Raw genomic sequence first — 18612 nt, 5'->3', positions numbered from 1 at the left:
GAAATTTTCTCCTCCTTGAGAAAAATACTGGAAGATCCAAATCATGAAGAAAACTACTGGGTATCTTCCCGCCAGAATCAGAAATTTCATTGTCATTTCTGCGACAGAAATTATGCTTGTGTAGGATCTCTAAAAGCACATGAAGAGAGGGGGTTCACAACTATATTGCTAGGGTGCAGAAAAGAACACAGAACAAAGAACAAAGAAAACTAAAAGACTACATTAGTATGCTGTTCAAATTAATTTTGATTCACAGAAACCTGGATGAGGCCGTAGATATGGGAGACGGAGAACGTTCTACAAGATCTGCGAAATATGAACTTCCCATTTACTACAAAACTGGGAAAACGAAATACACAATTGGATCTATACACCTCACTGCACTTGTTTCAGGGCTGCTTTCACCTCAGCAAACTAAGCGTCTTATTGCAAATCGTTTTGTGAATGTGCAAGGAGGTGCCAATAACAATATTGCTCTTGATGAATATCTTGAGATGCTCAATAGAGACAGCAAAATTGCATGCAGGGCAACGAAACAAAGGAAAGTATCCTCAAGCATTCAAAGGAATACCCTCTTCTTGTAGAAATGACCAAACATATGAAAAAATCAGCAGTGCAAGTGTACGAAAAGGTTTTCACCATTTGCCTGCCATCAATACACAGCTGATGTGCAACTTGTCCTGAAGGACCTGCTGGAAAGAAATGCTGTTCAGAGTGAAGAGGAAATCAAATGTAAAAACTTAATTGCAGAACGAAACCCATTTGACAAATGTGCAAGTAAACTATCAACAGTGATTCAAAGGCATAACCTAACATCCCCATATTGCAGACTTAAAGACCCTCATGTTTAAATGACTATGAATGTACATAGTAATTCACTTCTTAATTTTTCTGATAGAATGCAGTTGTTTATAATTAAGAATCGCATTACCAAATCTGCAATAGACTGACTGAATTTTAAATACAAGTTGACATTTGTTTACTTCATAAGTTAATTACCAAGATGTGACTATTTGAACTTTACAAGTACTTAATATCACTATTTATTTGCAGAATGTGCAGAACATTGATTATACTGTAATTCAAAATACTGCTCAGACTATCAAGTACATGTAGGTACTACATGTTGAAATTTACCATTGTGTAAATGCATAAGCATGTGAACTGTATGTTAAAATCATCATCATGCCCACATAAAGACTCATTAAGTACATGAAAAATAAAGAAGTAAAACAAAACATAAGCTAATTATCTTTATTAACATGAGCAAAAGATGTAAAAATAAAAGATTAAAAGGATGGGTTTTTAGTATTTTAATCTTTTGAGACAATATGATAGGTGTGTTTAATGTCATAATTCATCAAAATCACCTGAACTTTCAAAATCTGTCACCTCAGATTCAGAATCTGACACATTTTCATCAGTTTCAATAGAACTACTTTTCAAAAGTCTTTCCAATTGTAACTGTGAACAATCACCACATTTACATTTATCTTCACATATGTCACAACAGGTGTGTTCTTCCATGTCACTACGAATTTCCTGCAGTTCTGAGTCCTTTAGAAAAGATTTCATAATCAATAGTCTTATGCAACTGGGATCACGAATAACACATTTCACATCAGTATCAGTGTTACGCACGTTGTATGAATTGTGCAGCAATACAGCACAGGATGGATTACCATCTCTACCAATACGACCGATACCTTAGATAAGGTCTACTGTTGTTAGTGGAGGTCCATAGAGAAAAAGTGAATGAAATTCTTGAATATCCACTCCCATGCCAAGAGCACTTGTGGCAATAATTATCCGTAAGTCACTCTGTGGATTTCCCAAATCAGAAATGTTTTTGTCTTTGGTCTTTTCTGCAGACTCTGAATGAAACATTGCTACACAGTTGATCAAATTTGGACATTCTGATAAAATATATTGATACATAATGGAAGCATCCTTTATAGAATTGCAATAGACTAAAGACTTTGGGAATTCTTCCTTTAGTTACTAGGTCCATTAACAAGCCACAATAATGCCATCTAAACTGAATTGTGCACTTTTTTGACAACAAGTTTAATGTTTGATTTATTTGGTGATATTTCGACGGGATCATTCAGATTCAAAAGTTTCAATGTTTTCTTTCTTATTTTCAAAGAGCATGTTGCATAAGGGCCAAAAGTGGGGCATCTGGATAAAATGTACGTAATTCTCCTAATTGGACAAACCAGCCTCTAAATGCTTCTTTTCCTTTGTCTGACTGTAGACCCCTGATAAGAATTTATATATCTAGGTAATAGGTAAAATATCAGTTTGCTCTGTTTATATTGAAGTGTAACAAGTAAACTGTAGTATTGGGTAGTGAATAATTTGAAACTTCACAAAATCTAACATTATTTTTCAGAATGTTGTTTTCTCACAACGACATATCAAATACGAGAGCGTGAAGGATCTAATTTTAATTAGATTGTTAAAAACCTTTGCCATTTTAACATTTAAGTCACACAAAATAGTTTCTATTTTTTTTTATTGACATCTACTTTTTCTTTGTCTCCTTTGGTGCTCTATGTTTTGAAGATGCTCATCAACCAACAGTTTATATTATTGTTACAACTCAGTTTCAAAACTTTCTATAAATATGCTTGTGTTGTCACTGCTTACATTTATAAAGCATTACCAGTAGTTATTCCTACCTTGATTTTCTAAAAATTGTGCCAAGAAAAAATAATAAACTATGCAATTGTGCTAAGATACGATGTTGCCATAATCTTCATCCTCGTTACTTACCATTTATATGACCTCAGGTATTACAATGCAGAATTTATGAATCCGTACCATTCTTAATGACACGGTCAAAATTATATATAATCAAAATTTTTTTCATACAATTAACAACTTTTAAAATATTGGTGCAGCAATATTTTTAATGGAATACATTGCTTAAATTTATGCAACTGTATTTTTTATTAACTGACAAAATTCAATCTTTTTTTTTTGGCCAAAATAACATTCAATCAGTATTAGTGCTTTAAAATGTCTCAGTTATTTAAAACTTCTACGTGCATTACACTTAAAAATGCCTATATTTGTAGCTTTCCCCATTATATATTTTCACCCTCAAAGATAAACGATTTGCTTATAAACCTGCATGTTCATTCCTCACATGTAAATATTTTTCCATTATATAGGAAAGTTGTAGTCCCAAAGTGATTGAATATTAATTAACCATGCAACCAATTTTGTTAATTTAAAAATGCCTGATATGCGAGTACATATTTACAGGGTTTTTTTGTAGCTTAGCAAGTTTATTTTGTTCGCGGCTATGTTAAGGCTGTCCGAAGCTTAATATATATCGAAAAATGATACTATTTTAATTATCGAAAAATGCTTTAACCGAGTGAGTTTCTTTCAACTTTTGTTACATAAGTTAACAGTGACATCCAACACTATATTTGATGTATTTTTGTGACGTCATATATTTTTCTTAAGCACGTGACGGGTGTATTCTAACACGGTAAATAATCTATAAAAAGCGCATCGGCGCAAGTGAATAATGACATTAAATCAAAAATATTTTATGAAAAATTCTTCGAGACTGATAGCCCCCACCTAAGAGTAGGGCCCCAGGAGATGACTCCGGGGCAAATTGGGGTGACGTATCGCCGTGTGGCGGAGATCCGCCAAGTTGAACTCCAGCACTTGGTTGCCCAAGTGAAGACCAATTTCAACCTGCTGTTCGGTCACCAGCTGCGGGGGGCACCATTACCCGGAAGGTGTTGATCATCCGTACCTCCGGGGACCATCCAGAGGAAAGCCAGGATCGAGGCCAGAGGGACTCGAAGGAGCAATCCTGGACGTTTTTCTTTTGTGTTTTACATGTTTTATGAACTGTGATAATTGATTTGTATCTCGTGTTGGTAAACTGTAAATGTATTGTACTGTGTGAATTGTGTGATGCTTATATTTGTAACTTCCGTGGTTTCTCTGGTCGGAATTGGGACATTCCTCCACAAAATGGGGGGGGGGGTTAACTTCCGTTTATTTTATATCGGACTCGGCGTCCTTTTCGCGGGTTTTCAGCCTCTTTTCCCGGAGATCTAAACAGAGAAGCCACGTGACGGTCTTGTTCCAATATTTATCTATTTTATAGTTGTTATCATAAGAATATAACTGTTTTTCTCTTAAGTGATTTGTTACTTGTTTATTGACCGCGGAAATCACTTCAAATTTTATTTTTCCGAACTAATAAATTTTTGCATGAAAATAAGAATTTTTTAAAGCCTCTACTGTTTAAGTTTGTGCGATGCATGGTGAACTCACCCTATATTCGTTGCAATACAGATTAATACATTGCATATAAAGACAAGAACAATTTCACAAAAAACATTTTATTATGAAATTTTAAACCGTGTTTTGTAGGATCAAAAGCATCATTGCCACCTCTGTGAAAAAGTAATGAGCAATGAACAGGACCTGATGTTTCACGAATTAGCTCATGATTTGGATCAAATGGATTACAGCGGTGAAGGTCCATTGTCTCCGTTGATCCCCAATTCAACATGTGTACCTATGGAAGAGGACCATATTACAGATCAAGAAATGGCTCCTGAATCCATGGAAACCGATGAAGCATCAACCTCTACTAGAATTGGCAACAACAAGGGTGCATTACAAATGTAAAGTGAATGGATGTACTGAGGATGTGCGAGTTAAACTAGATACAGTCTCATCTGCTGTATAATTGAAATGGGTAAGAATTGACAATTATGGACCTGTGATAAATCATTGATAATCTTTAAAAAAAAATCAATATATGCAAATCCATGTTCATACAATTTCAACCAAAAGTTTATGTGTTGTTGCTTTCATTTCAGATTTGTAGCAATAAGCACATTGCACACAAATGGTGTTCCCAGCCTCTCCTCAACCGGGGTCTCCACAGTGGGGATGGTCTTCTTTCAGCTAGTCTGGTTGCCACTGGAAACAACTTTCAAAAGCTTCCATTGTTTGCAAGTTTTTTGAAATTGCCTTGCCTTTCATCATCTTCATTTTGGAAAATTCAGCGAACTTATGTAGTGCCCAGCATTGTTGAAATATGGGAAAGTCATCAAAATGAGGTTTTGAATGAATTTCGTGGAAAGGATCTTGTTCTTTTGGGTGATTAAAATTTTACAGTAGTTTAAATCAGAATTTATAGCTTTAAAGGGACTTAGACACGATTTGACTTTAAATTTTCAAATTTTATTTTTCCATTTTTAATGTTTAAATTGATAAATATAGAAGTTTATAATGCTATGTCAAAATTTCAAAGTCAAATATCAAGTTACAAGCAAGTTACAGAGTTCATAATTCTTTGTTGTGTAAACCTGTAAGTAAATTATATACATGTATTTTAAAATAATGTTAAATGTTCATAATATTTATCCTAGGGGATGGGCGTATGGACAGCCCTGGACATTGTGCACAGTACTGCACCTATACTTTTATGAAGCACGATACCCATAAAATACTGTGCATCATAACATTGGACAAACGGATGACTGGAGGAAAAAGCGCATGCAGTGCTGGAGAAGGCATGTTTTCAGAAGGCGCTCCAGCTCCTCCTTCATCATAACATAAAAATTGTGGAAATTGCCACAGATGATCATGTGCAAATAGAAGCTCTGATGAGTAAGTTTACATTAGTACTCAATTAAGTGAATACTATTCATATTCCAAAAATTGGGTCTGTTTTTTTAAAGAAACAATGCATTCATTTTTCAGGAAAGGACTATCCCCAGATCAAACACTCGTTTGATATATGGCATGGATCAAAGGATCTTGGGAAAAAAATAATTCAGGTAATTACAGAGTAGGAGCTAGAAGTTCTTGCTTGCATGGGCCTCTAATGGAGGAGCGTGACAAGAGCTGGCTAGAGCCAGGATCACCTGCTCATGTTGCGTTAAGAGATATAGTTCGGGACAAAAGACTGGGGAAGAAAATTCCATATAACTTGATTTGCAGGTTCGTACTGGCTTCAAAATATACATGTTTGCATACATGTAATCATTTTGTCTTTGGAAATGAATGTATACATCTTATTCACTTAATATTTATGGTTAACTTCTTTTTCTTTTTAACAGGAGCACAGCTGCCTTAGAAAATTTCCAGAACTTGATCCTGAAATATACATCAAAGCAGCACTCATACACTCCACCTGTATACAATGCTAGGAACCTTATTGCTGCTTTAGACCACAACTCAAACTGTGATAGAGATATTTGAAGAAAAAAGGATGGCTCTCAGAGGTAATCCGGTTTCCTTTGTTAAAATGTTTTAATTTCAAATTAATCCAAGAGCAAAAATTTAAATTTATCCAAAAAGCAAAAAACTACAAAACATTTTTTTTCAACTTGTTTAGACATCAACGATACTTTAGCAAAAAGAGTGGGCGGTGGTCAACCTATGGGGTTAAGGAAAAGAAGAAGTATCCGTACTCCGAGAAGCTGATGAAGGCCTAGTATAATATTCAAACGCTACCACGAGACAGCGAAATGTTTCATCAGTGCTACTCCACAAAAGCCTTGTGGTAGATTTATTGGCCTTGACGCCAATGCACTATACCTATACTGTATAGGAAAAGAGTTGCCCTTAGGTGCTTTTGTGCGCCGCCACCTAAATGATACTTTTAAACACAGGAAGCGAGATAAATACACTTTCGCATACGATTGACCCACTGTGGGAAATTTGGCTAGTAAGGAAGGCGTCGTTAGGAAAAGTCTGCGTAGATTTGTACAAAAATCTTATGCCACCTGAGGCTATATTTCTTGGACTTAAACACAACTCTATATATGAATGTTCACGACCAACCTCATTCGTCGAACTTGAACAACTGTTAAGAAAACTACTACATGAGTGTAGAAAGAATGAAAAAGTACCTTAAAATGTTAATCCATGTGGAGGGACAAAGTTGCCTCAAAAATGTGTGTAAATGTAGGTAAAGATACCGATTTTAATAAATAGGCGCATATACTGTAACTATTCAATGTTTTATCTTGTATATCATTTACTTGACACATATTCTTTTAATGTAACAATTGTTTTTGCAGTAGCGAAAATTGAAAAATTCCTTTATGACACACCTCCACTGTGCGTCTCTAAGCTACTACTTATAGGCGGGAATAGACGAGTTTTTTTCCAGGCGTGGAAAAACAGGAACATTCTTAGACAACCGAAAGGAGATCTCAAACAAACACATCTCATCCCCTGGGCTAAAAGTAACGAGAATGTGAAGAATCAATTGTTACATGATGTTATCCGCGGTAATATTTCATTTAGGGGGTTTAAATATCAATATAATCATTTCATGCATATCTTTTACAATTTTAAGCTATGCTATGGTATGCGATTTTAATGATATGCTATGAGATTTTTTTGCCATGCTAGGAGATTTGTATGCTATGGTATGTGAAATTGAAGTGAACCTCGTCAGTTTCTATTTATCACTTTCCTCTCAATTGACGTACAACTCATCAACTAATATTCTCTTGTCTATTTGTTAACTCGTTCTTGTGATCACTGATACCCATAGACACAATCTTATTGCTAGCGCTTTCGAGCGCTACCTTTATTTTACTGGAATATACATGCTCGACTCCTAGTAGGGGGTTCTGGGAATACTGTAGAAAAACTGTACCATTTGAATTCCGTTTTCTCATCTTCACAGGAAATTTTGTGTTTTATTGAAAAAGTAGCTTAGGTCTTAAAATGCGGGGTGTTGCTAAAACGCCGAACGGAAAACGGAACGGAAAGCGGAACGGAAAACGGAAAATATCATATCACGTTTTTAGCTTTAAAAGAGTATAGACTGGCCGAAACGATTAACTGTGTATCATTTATTCATATCTACGGAATTATTATTACAATGTGGCTGTCTTATCGATATTCTTATGAATGTTAATCAAATATAGCATTGCCTTCAATTGGCTTTAGTTGAGTACGTAACGGAAAAAAATCAAATGTACACAAATTGTAAAATATTAAAAGAATAATCAGCTATAGCTTTTTACTTATATTTCTTATTTGGCATAGCTGGCACAACAGCGTAACGCAGTTAGTGTACAAATTATGAAAATCTTTATATTTCCAACATGATGTTTATACTTACTTCAACATTGAATTTTTGGTGTTCTATACGATTGTAAATCATATAGACGATACCGTATCATTGAGATAAAATAAATGTTTGACTGACGACATTCCCGATAAGTCTTGCTGCATAATCTTTTTGCCAATATGTCCTACTATTGTAAATACCAGTTTACCAAAAAATAAATAGCTTAATTTTATTGGACGAATAACGTTGTGGATTTCATGTTATATTTTATTTTTTCTCTAATATCAGCGTTCGTTGTCTACATCTTCTACTATTTATAATACCCGGTACTTAGTGAAACTAGTATTTTTAGTAATGTAATTTTGTTTACGTTTGCATTACTTGCCAGTTGTTCATTCCTACAGTTATAAATATTTACATATGATCTGAATAGAAAGCTCTAGACGTTGCCTGATTTGACTTTTTGATTACAAATTGGGACTATAGTCTGTCGACTCCAAAATGTTTATGCAGCACATTTTAACGATTAAAAAAAATAGACCTACCTGTAATTAGATGAAACAGGAAATATGTTCAGTGCATGTTCTGTTAATTTTGAGGAAATAATTATTCCTTAAATAAATAACCTCATATTGATATTCTTTCAATTTTTTTTTTTAAAAATTACATTAAATATATCGTTTTAGTATGCATAACAAATTTATGAAGTAAACAACCTTAGATATTTTTTCCGTTTTCCGTTCCGTTCCGTTTTCCGTTCCGCGTTTTAGCAACACCCTAAAATGCGAAGTTATTTTAAATATTATAAAAATTGCTAATCATTCAAGCTCGGAAAACAACCTCGGATATGTTTTCCGAGCTTGCCGGAAAGGCCCGAGAAGATACGATTGCTACACAACAGTACCAATGGTTCTTTAAAATATTCACATCGAAATTGAAACATAATGAATAAGGTACAGTTAATGAGCTATGCCATTGCCGATGTTAAGCCTACTCTAGATTCGAAATTGACACCCCACTTCAGCACAATTCCAGTACACCACTGTGCCTTCTTTTTGTTAATTAATCGGTTCAGGTATCCAAACCAATGTTTTATAAATCTGCTTTTGTGTTTAAGGATGGCGCCGGCGCTAGCTCACCAATCTTTTTAAAAGGTAAGCTTGTATAGTTCAAGGTCTGTATTCCTCAACAGTTGTTGTACTAAACTTCCCCCACAATCTTCCGGTCCTATTCCTGTAGCACTACCACTTGATCCCGTATACTACTGAGGTCCCCTCTAGCTTTTCCCCAGCAGTAGTGTCTGTCTGCAATCTTCTCTTCTTGGCTTCCTCTTTACGGTGGATGTCTCTGGCCTGTGTCATCGGAGCGAGGGGCATTAACCTGTCTCCTGGTGGTCTGTACTTGGTGTTAGCCACCAGAAGCCACCGGTAGAGGCTCCACCGTACCCCTGTGTCTGATGTTCCCTTGACGGATAACCTGTCCTAGCACTGATATACGGGCACCCTTCAACAGGACATCTGTATACTGAGACACATTCTTGGTGGTACTCCTGCAGTCCTTATAACTCTGGAAAAACAATCCCTCACACCTTTCTACTTCGCATTACATTCCACCCTCCTTCCAGAGGGGACGTATATCCCGGTCTAGTTCCATCAATTCTTCCTCACTGACAAACAGGTGCAGTACAAATCCTTCCATTGACATCTCCCCGAAAATATTTCAACCAATATACTAAATACTTTTATTCAAAATCTGCATGTAGTTACAGGGTATAGAATAGAGCGCTCAACAGACCAACTGTCTATGAAATGTTTTTAAAATGGCCTTTAGAGTAGTGAGGGTAGTAGTCTGAAGTCAGTATAGGGTCACCAATGACCTTGATACCTAGGTCAAGGTCAGGTCATATGAGGTCAAGGTCAGGTCACTAGGTCAGGGTCATGTCAACTGAGGCCAGGTCACTAGGCCAGGGTCAAAGACAGGGTCGTGTCAACTGAGGTCGAGTTCAGGTCACCTGCTAAGGTCAGGTCACCTTGAGGTTACCTTGATAAATGGTCACCTTTCGAGGTCACCTTGAAAACCATGCCCCTTGATGAAAGGTCGGTCAGGTCAGGTCACCTTTCGAGGTCACCTTGAAAACCATGCCCTTGATGAAAGGTCGGTCTGGTCAGGTCACCTTTCTAGGTCACCTTGATAACCATACCCCTTGATAAACCGAGTTAACACTTGCTAATATATATATACTGGAGGTATATATGATGAGCTTATACGAGAGGAAATAATCGGCGCTATGGCATAATATTTCTCTTACTACGGTACGTCTATTTTTTTTTTTATCAATTATTATTTTTTAGCCTCTAAAATAGAGATACAAGACAAACACAACAATACAAAACTGTTAAAAGATCTATTGTACCCTCAAACTGAAAGATTTATATAAAAAAAAGTAAGAAAAGAAACCTAATAACCAGTAAAAAGTAAGAAAAAAGTATTTCCTACATTTGATCTACATGTATGGATATCACTTTTTTACTAAGTCTATAAATGTCCTTGTGAAGGATTGTTTTAGCTCAAGGAGGTAAACTTTACGCGTTTTCTAACTGGTTCAGCTGCATACTTCGATTCTAAATAATTCAATATTATTTCGGTCTGCTTCAAGTCTTTCTCCATTCTTTTTCTTAAAGCTTTTAAAACTTGAAACTCCTTCGTCGCTGTTACGCTCGTTTCAGTAAATCTTTTTTCCAAAGCATGGAACTTCTTTTGGTCATTTCTTCTAAAATGATAATAATAAATGATAAATATATAAATAGTTTTCCTAAATATGATCAACGAAAATATAGAAAAGGTTTTGAGTAAAGAAATTTGTTATTTAAAAAGCATGAAGAAGTTAATATGTACATGTAGATTGGCTCACCTAAACGTAGTAAGGATAGAGTCCTCAGCATTCATTAATGAGAAATTTATTTCGTCATGGTCTTCGGGGGTTAAAGTTGGAGGCCAGTTCTCATCATGGGCTGGTGAATAAGTTGGCGACGAAGCACTGGCCGTGCATGTAGCGTAGCTCTTAAATAATGCATACACATTTTTAAGCACTTATAATCTTTGAAAATATTGTTGAACAGAAAAAAAAATATCAGTTACTTTTTTTCTATTTTATTAGTTTTTTTTTAAAATGAATAATATTTTATTATTTTTACTCAATATGTAATAGTAAAAAACATTCTTACCTGTTGAAAGGTAGCCCTGGCATTGTACTACTTGTATCATACTCCTCCATGACTGGTGCCGTGGGTGCCGTAGAAATAGCCACCTTTGAATTTTGTCGAAAGAACGGTGTAGATGTCTTAGCAGCCATTGTATTTTGGGGAACATTTTTTAGAACAGAGGGTATACTTTCTGTCTCAGTACCCCCTTTCTTCCTATTGAGAGAGGACATCGAGGTTTTTCCCGCTTTAATAGAGGTTTGTAGAGGAGAGGGTGTAATCGTTGTTGTTGCGGAACTCTGCAGCAGAGTCTTGAGAAGAGAAGGCGATGTTTTCTCCTCCGATTTCTGTATGTTCCGATGACTGGGCTCGGACACCATGGTATTGGGAAGGCTGTGTGGAAAAGAGGGAGACTGGTCACTTTTATCCTTCAGTTCCTCTTCTATTTCATCCCATAATTTGTCTAATTCGGCAGTTGTTGCAAAGTCACTGTACAAAAATAATAGTTAGAATAAATAAAAAGATATAACATCAATAGCCACATGCATAAAAAAAAAATGCAGAATTAAAAAAAAATATATCAAATAAAACTAACTTCCTCTCATATTCTAATGTTCTAATATTAACCTTGCGTTAATTCTTATGTTTTTTAACTGCATGGTGTTAAATAGAACAATTACAAATTAATAAATTGAATAAAATTATCAATATTAAATACAAATATAATTTTATTAAATTTCTAATAAAAAAATAGAAGAAGATTTTACTTACAAGAATTCAGAGACATCGGACATTTTGACTGCTTGGGATTAATTTTAGTCGTCTAATACTCTGTAGCCGTTTGGGACTCGTTGGGGTATTAGTAATCAAATTTTTTTCAAAATTCTTCTTTTTATACTGTTTTGGAGAAAAGTGGAGGGTCTGGGGTACTACTATCAAGTACTTTTAGGATAAGGTTATCCTGACCTCATATTTATTGCGACTGAAAAACGGTCGGACAAGAAGGGATGGAGTGTCTTTATCAACACCTACAAATTTGGCGCTTTTTTTCCCCCGACACCCGTGTAAACCGTTTTTAGTAAAAACCAGACTTATTTGCAATATATTTAATTATTGAAGGTGTGACGGGCGTCCTCGATCACTCAATTATTCTTCTCTCTCTCTCTCTCTCTCTCTCTCTCTCTCTCTCTCTCTCTCTCTCTCTCTCTCTCTCTCCCACATGTTCCCTGGGTATAGCCAAACTAATTACATCTCACTCCTCAGAGTCTCTCATAACTTGATCAACAACTATTTTTATCTCTCTATCATGCACAAACTACAGATGATAAACTCAGGTTTGCTCACTCTCACGTTCCTAACAAGCTGTAATGATACCCTTGACAAGCAGGGGCTACATCGCCTGCGTCGCGCACCTCCTTTCACTCAACAATAATGATAATTAATGTCAGAAATGGCCTGATAACAAAGGATATAACAAGTAAATTTTCAAACTTTTATAAGACAATAAAACACAGGACTATGGGAAAATTGTTGGAGAAAACATATTCTTGAATAGTTATAAATTGAAGTTAATTATGAAGTGAAGTGTGTTTACTTGGAAAATACTTAATTAAAGGTTTTTAAAATTTAATTTGGTTACAACTGACATTGAAATGTACATAATGCGTTCATTGCGAACTATTTTTTTAGGGTGTGTTATAGACGGATATAGGTTGAGGCCGGGTTCATCGTCCTAAGGGTTGTCTCACAATGTTTGTTATCAGTTACAGGGTATTAACACCTGTTTGGCTCTTAAATACATTCTCACCCACAGAGACAAATTATGACCTACTGCGTCCTAGCCTATCTATTCTTCTTATACAATTAAATAAAAGTCACATAAAATTGATTTATCAAATGATATTCTTCTTATTTGATGTCCATAAAACAAAATCTTTTTTAAAGCAAATAAAAATAAAGATTTTTTTATATAAATGCTTTGCGTAATTAATACTGATTATATTATTATTTGCTCAATATTGAATCGCTTAATCAATTAAAATATTAATGACAGCAACAGTTTCGGTTTACATTACAATAAGTTTGTTAATATTGCTTATGATGTGCTATTAAACTACATATGTCATCAACTTTAATTTAAAAAAAAAAAGACCCGCATTTTTGTCAGTATCCGTTGATACCTAATATGGGTATCCATGCTGTCATGTGACGCGCTGAGTTTCAGAGGGAATATCTGGACGCCATATTAGTCAGAGAAAATGCACATGGTCAAGCGATTTTTTGGGTTCGTGTACATGTTGGCAATTTTGCCAACATTTAGCGGCGCCTTTCCTAGATGTGGATTATGTATAGCAAACAACGGTGTAGCGAACTGCCGCGACTTAGTTGCTGCGCCGTGTATACGAATATTGAATTATGGAGCAGAGGACGTGCGGGACATTCTTGTGGGTAGATGCGGCCAAACAGTTGACCCTCCCGAGATGGCCATATTTACCAAATTCAAAGGAAAACGATGTAACAGTAAGTACTGCACTGCTTTGTAGCCAAAGAATCTTTATTTGATGATATATGTATATAGATATTGAAAGATAAAAAAAAAATATGTATATAGATATTGAAAGAGAAAAAAAAATGTTAAAAAATGCAGTCTTAGCATAACGTTAGGTGGGGGATTTTTTTTTTTAGCATAATCAAAATCGAAATAAAACGGAAAAGACCGAGTCTAATTTTAGCAAGGGAACGTTTGTTCCGGTTGTCCCATAATGCACCTTATCTAAAGTTTCCCCGAAGGGTTCAAAACATGACCGAGGCAAAATAAATCCCGAATTCCCCTTTGAATTTGGGGTGTTTCCGCCTGAGACGGGCTGAATTTTTTTATGAGATGAAATCAATGTGTTAGGTGTCTGACTGTCCCAGGTTTGTGATAATGCAAGGTCATTTGAATTTTTGATGCGTGTTGTTTACAGAGGGGGTGAAAAGGCCCGGGCTTGAATTTCAAGCACACGTGTAACTTTGATGTAAACAACTCTCCTACCTTCGTGGATGGCTATGTGTTTTTTTTTGCTATAAAATTGTTTAAGAAGTATTGTTAAAGATGTAATCACTAATGAGGGATCTTCCAAGAAATTTGTTTTAAACTCACTACCCGCATCTAAAGTTTCGCAATTTTGGTAAGAATATATAGTAAAATGTAATACTGGTGTGCAACCCACACGATAAATATCTATATGTTGTCTTTTCTTCCCATGTTATTAATTACAATGCTACAGAGCAAAATTGCAACTCTTCAGCCTGTCAAGTCATTTTTTTTTTTTGTTTTAAATAGCTTTCTTGTCAGCTGGTCAACCCAGCACCTACACTTGGTGAATTTGGCACCTCTAGTTAAAAGTTAATTATTATATTAAACATAAATACCTTTTGTAGTTAAATGTTTTTAACTCTAAGTGTTTTTATTCACAAATAGAGATTAAGTTTTTTTTTTAAAATTTTTAATTGTCATAAGCACATTGTGTTTCTTTCTATATTTTCCTGTCTGTAACAGTTGTTTACAATTATGATAAAAAAAAAAATAACAAGATGTCAAATTAACCAGATTCATAAAGTGGAATTCAACAGATGTCCAGTTCACTATTTACACAAGTGTCTAATTCACCAGACTTGTTACCAGTACCCTCAAACTACCCCTCACAAAAACCCTGCACTTTTTCAAATTTCAGTAATGGCTACAGATTTGTTTTGATATGTTGTAGGTGACTCATCTATGAGAACTACCAGAGAGACTCCCGTTACAGACAGTCCAGCCATGAGAACTACCAGAGAGACTCCCGTTACAGACAGTCCAGCCATGAGAACTACCAGAGAGACTCCCTTTACAAACAGTCCAGCCATGAGAACTACCAGAGAGACTCCCTTTACAAACAGTCCAGCCATGAGAACTACCAGAGAGACTCCCTTTACAAACAGTCCAGCCATGAGAACTACCAGAGAGACTCCCGTTATGGTTACAGACAGTCCAGCCATGAGAACTACCAGAGAGACTCCCTTTACAAACAGTCCAGCCATGAGAACTACCAGAGAGACTCCCTTTACAAACAGTCCAGCCATGAGAACTACCAGAGAGACTCCCTTTACAAACAGTCCAGCCATGAGAACTACCCGAGAGACTCCCTTTACAAACAGTCCAGCCATGAGAACTACCATAGAGACACCCGTTACGGTTACAGACAGTCCAGCCATGAGAACTACCAGAGAAACTCCCTTTACAAACAGTCCAGCCATGAGAACTACCAGAGAGACTCCCTTTACAAACAGTCCAGCCATGAGAACTACGAGAGAGACTCCCTTTACAAACAGTCCAGCCATGAGAACTACCCGAGAGACTCCCTTTACAAACAGTCCAGCCATGAGAACTACCATAGAGACACCCGTTACGGTTACAGACAGTCCAGCCATGAGAACTACCAGAGAGACTCCCGTTACGGCCATGCAGACTCTGGGTATTGAAGTTGATGGTAAGGTTTTTGCTTGACATTTCCTTGTAATATTTTTTGTCTGTTTTACATGAATATCAAAATTGCATAAAGCTAACTCGGGTCAATGAATAAAGCTATATAGGTAATTCAGGCTATGTAGCTAAATCTAGTCTCTGTCAAAGGTAGGATTTAAAAAAAAAAAACTTGATGTTAGTTTGATACATTGTTTTCGGAAAAATGTGTTTTAATTATTTATTCAAATGATATATTTTGAAGCAAAAAATAAAAAAAAATAAGTTTGTTTTTTAAATAATTTTTTTTTGTCTACACTAACATTTAAATAACTATCATAAATATATAATGATATATATATTATTATTATTATTATTATTATTGCAGGTTCTGAGAAGAAAAAAGATCATAACCTGGATCCTAACCTGGATGACGAGTGGAAAGGTTTCACACTTATTCTTTCTTTAAATCTTGGTTTTAGTATATGTATTTTTATTGGCTTGTTAATTCTAATGAAAGATAAGTTCAACAAGCTGAAATGTGGAACTAAGATATCCAAAAAGAAATTTAAAAGAAATCGTGCAATATATAAACCAAGACATGGTAAATTACCATCCAGGTCAGAAATAGACTTAAACCGAATCCAGTCATACATGTCTGCATCTGATGATAATGATTATGACTCAGTAATTTTTGACAGAGAATCTGTGTTTTAATAATGCTACAAGTTTTCCAATGTATGTTGTTAATTTTTTTTTTTCAAATTTTGATAGGAATGTTAGCATGGGCTGTTGTGACGACCATCAATGTTATTTTAATTCTGCTAAAACGGTGGTTGATGGCAAAGTTGAAGTGCCAATGTTGCAGTTGTGTTCCCCCAGCACCATCGGCTTCGGGTATCCCATCTGCACCCCCAGCATCATCAGCTACAGCATCATCAGCTTCGGATACTCCTTCTACAGCATCATCAGCTTCGAGTAACTCATCTGTATCCCAAGCACCACCATCAACGTCCGTTGCACACTTGAATCCAGCATTTACTCCGCAGGGGGCTGGTTTAGGATTCAACATTCTTGCACATACACCTCCTTCGTTGGCCACAACTCCAAGCACTCTAAGCCCAACCCCTCCAAGCACAGTCAGATCCAATAGGCCCCTGATAAGTCCCATGGAACCGATTTCTGCACGCACAAGATCAAAGACACATAGGAAACTCAGCCTATAAATTGTTTACAGGAACTGATAACTTAAGCTGAAATGTTCTTTTTTTCTACACATCTGTTTTTGTAAGCAACTTAAATGTTTTTTTTTATGCAAGCAGTTAGTTTGTGAACGTACACATTCAGCATTGGTTAGCTTTTTTTTGTTAGCTTTTTAACCAAAGATGTTTTTTTTTTCATGTAAGTGGGTAGTATGTTTAAGTACACAATATACATTGATTACCCTTTAATCAACTTATAATTTTTTTATTTGCAAGCGGGTAGCTTGTGAGAGAATTGGTTAGCACTTTTACCAACTCCATGGTTTTTTTTTTTTGCATACGGGTAGTCTGAAGGTACTCATTATACACTGGTTAGCTTTTTAACCAACTTTTTTTTTTTGCAAACGGGTAGACTGGGAAGGTACACAACAGGCATTGGATTAGCTTCTTTAAACTTTTTCTTTTTTTTTGCAAAACGGGTAGAGAATGTAAGGGTACGCAATAGACATTAAGGTTAGCTTTTTTTGACCAATGTAATTTTTTTTTATGCAAAGGTGTAGAATGTGAAGGTATACAAAAATACTCAGTCAAGGTTTATCAATTAAATTTTCTAAATTCTTAACTTAAAATGTGCAGAGAGGTGTTTTCTTTAATTTAAAATTTTGAAAAAAGTAGTTCTTATTTTTTTTTTTTTTTGACCTGAAATATCATTTTGTCTGGTATGGAAAGGGGCATAACTAGACTTTATAAAAGAGAAAGATGTAAGATCATTTTTTTTTTTTTTTTTTTTTTTTTTTTTTTTTTTCTATAATAGTATATGGTAAGAATGTGAAGGTATATGAAAATACTCAGTAAAGGTTAAATTAAATTTTCTAAATGTATAACTTAATTTGTTCAGCAGTTGTGTTTTTTTTAATTTAAATTTTTGAAAAAGTAGTTTTCATTCTTATATGATTTGAAAAATTATGATCCTTTTTTAAGGGTGTTTACTCAAAGTTAAAATAACTCTTTTGTATTGATTGTGATTAATCATTTTTGAATTAGTCCAAGAGATTTTATGCCAACATATTTGTTTTTTTTTGAAAGCATATATTATCAAGTCTTATTGACTTTTTTGGTACTGATTCATATATGGTTTTTTAAAGGATGTTTACTCAAGTCCAAGTGACTCTTTTTGTATTGATTATGGTGATTTTATCATTTTGGAAAGGATATGTCCAAGAGAATTAATACAAACATATAACTCTTTTGTATTGATTGTGATTAATCATTTTTGAATTAGTCCAAGAGATTTTATGCCAACATATTTTTTTTTTTGAAAGCGTTAATCAAGTCTGATTGACTTTTTTGTACTGATTCATATATGATTTTTTAAAGGATGTTTACTCAAGTCAAAGTGACTCTTTTTTGTATTGATTATGGTGATTTTATCATTTTGGAAAGGATATGTCCAAGAGAATTAATACTCACATATTATTTTTGTTTCACTAATTACTTTTTTTGATTAAATTTGTTAAACTTTATATATTCTTGTTTTTATTTCACAGTAACTTAGCAACTCATTGCGATGACCAGAAATGTATTGTTTTACCCTTAGTTAAAATAAGAAAGTGAAATAGGTTAACAGTAAACCTCATAAAT

General features: G+C 35.0%; 2 pseudogenes; one reads left to right on the top strand and one right to left on the bottom strand.

The window, feature by feature from the left end:
- Positions 1-1253: 1253 nt before the first annotated feature.
- LOC128169105 (bifunctional 3'-5' exonuclease/ATP-dependent helicase WRN-like) lies at positions 1254-2419 on the bottom strand (annotated as a pseudogene).
- A 1202-nt stretch (positions 2420-3621) lies between these two features.
- Positions 3622-5846, top strand: LOC128169104 (uncharacterized; annotated as a pseudogene).
- The last annotated feature ends 12766 nt before the right edge of the window (positions 5847-18612 follow it).

The sequence above is a fragment of the Crassostrea angulata genome, unplaced genomic scaffold (genome assembly GCF_025612915.1).
Source record: "Crassostrea angulata isolate pt1a10 unplaced genomic scaffold, ASM2561291v2 HiC_scaffold_98, whole genome shotgun sequence".
Taxonomy (NCBI): domain Eukaryota; kingdom Metazoa; phylum Mollusca; class Bivalvia; order Ostreida; family Ostreidae; genus Magallana; species Magallana angulata.
The sequence above is the reverse complement of the archived record's forward strand: the minus strand, read 5'-3'. Positions and strand labels throughout refer to the sequence as shown.